This window comes from Fopius arisanus, unplaced genomic scaffold (genome assembly GCF_000806365.1).
Source record: "Fopius arisanus strain USDA-PBARC FA_bdor unplaced genomic scaffold, ASM80636v1 scaffold00082, whole genome shotgun sequence".
In the NCBI taxonomy this organism is placed as follows: domain Eukaryota; kingdom Metazoa; phylum Arthropoda; class Insecta; order Hymenoptera; family Braconidae; genus Fopius; species Fopius arisanus.
Window position 1 is genome coordinate 41,500 of NW_011887821.1, and position 2,105 is coordinate 43,604.

Sequence of the window (2,105 nt, forward strand, 5' to 3'; positions counted from 1 at the left end):
TTTACTCGTGTGGAGTTTGGCGGGACGAGCCGAAGGCGAAGCAACCAACCACACGAGTAAAAAAAATCCATCCCAACAGTCCAGATATTATTTTTCCGCAGTGATTTTCAACTTCTGAAGTTTCATACTTCCCAGTATGTAGTATCAATTCCAGCACGAAAAATCGTGAGAAGCAGTACGGAAAAATTATTTTTCTAACTTAATTAAATTGTTAAACATAATACTTTCTATCGTCAAATTGTGAAAATCTCAATGTTTTAATGCAAGAAGAGAGCAATCGATTTCTCCTTGTGTAAGAACCTTCATATCTGGTTTTTAATAATTAATTTCCGGGAAGTTGTGAAGTGGTAAACTAGAATAAGTACATTTTTTCTTGGTCGGGCTTCAGTAAATATCTTAAGCTTCAAGGAAGATAGTGATTATTTTCATGATATCTTGTTTGTCGCTTTAATTTTTTCACCATCAAAGGCGTATGTGCTAAAATATCACTATCGTCCTTCAATTCTTATATTTCAGTTGAGAACTAGTTTGCCACTTCGCACTGATTTGCTGAACATTTTTTAACATACTACTCTACTATTGGAAAATTATTCCGAAAGGTCGCAGTAAAACTTTCCAGAGAATAATGATTCTCCGTATTTCTACATAGTCTTCATCATCTAAGAACATCAATCAGTGGCTTATTATTGTCATTTGTCAACGAATTTCTTAGTTTTATTTTTATTTGATTCTGAATTATTTACAACGTCTTGCATCTGCAAGAAAAGTCCCAAGGCATTGATGAGATTCAAAGAGGATAATTTTTTTATTCTTGGAAAGAGGATAGATTTTTTTTTTATTTCAGGAAAACTCGTATATACCCTTTTTTTTTGCAACATTGAAGTTGAGTCCGAAAAAGTGTCTGCTCGAGCTTTTTTTTCAACACACACCACGTGTCTGTACTGTGCATCTCTTGTCTCAAATCGAAAGTCCTTGAATGAACAAACAACACATGAACAAATTTTAGATACTCTCTTGACAATAAAAATGACATTCCTATCGTGTCAAATGAGTATCTAATAATTGTAGGAAAAAAAGGAATAGATAGATTAACGTTCCTAATGATACATAAGCTTCCCCCACTCATCGATTTATGCGATGTTCATTCAATCATGGAGACCATGAAAGTGAATGCAATTTGCTTGACATCGCTTACTTCCTTCTGTCTTCGTAAACTAAGGAAAATGAGAAGATTAAAAATTAAGGTTTGAAAACAAAACATTTTAAAAATTGATGAAAAAAAAAATATTTAGATGTAAGGTTTGAATTTAATGAATCGTGTAAAAGCTGCTGGGGCCTCCTGAGTTACGTAGTTTTGGTTGGACTGGCCAAATTGAAAGGACTGAATATGCTTAGAACTTTTAGTTTCTAAAATTCATTTTTAATCGTGGAAAGAATCAATTGGGTTTGAAATTTTATTTCACCTAAAAATCTCGTAATAAGGAGATCATCTCGTGTATATAAAATTTCACATAATAGTGATCTCTGTTAGGACCTAAAAATGATATTTTTGATAAGAATTGAGAGTTTTCTTCTCTTTATTTTATTCGGCAAGTGTGAGATTTTTGGGCTGATTTATTCGGAATTCCTGGTAATATGACAAAGGGAAAAGTGAGGTTTAGATGTGCAATCAAATAACATTTTCGCTACATTTTAAATCTCCTGAAAATGAGGAGTTAAAGAGGCGAAATTATTTAGACGCATAGTGCCTTCTCTTCTACAAATACTTAAAAATCTTAATTTTTATTTCTTCTGATAGATTTTACGTTACTCAGCGGACCCAGGAGGCATAGCTGGCACAGCGTATGAGTAAGGTAGTTTTTAAGTTCACTAATTGTTTTTTATAGTTCTTTTATATTGATTTTTTTTATTTGTTGACGCTCGTGATTGATCCACAGCAGTCACAAAATACCACTGTTTATTTCGATTTAATTACGGTACTTTTTATACTGTTAATATTAAATATGGTAAATGTCTAGTTTACATCCACCAAACCATTCTAGAAGTTTTTGATGTTGTATATTGAAGTGGATAGAATTCCGTTATCTGATTAAGGATCTGGAAAC

General features: G+C 32.5%; 1 long non-coding RNA gene across 1 annotated transcript in view; it reads left to right on the forward strand.

Moving 5' to 3' along the window:
• The first annotated feature begins 6 nt into the window (after window positions 1–6).
• LOC105270244 (uncharacterized) overlaps window positions 7–2,105 on the forward strand; it is a 6,728-nt gene continuing 4,629 nt past the window's right edge. The window contains exon 1 of the long non-coding RNA XR_892516.1: window positions 7–876. This is a non-coding gene — a long non-coding RNA (uncharacterized lncRNA). The remainder of the gene's footprint in view (window positions 877–2,105) is intronic.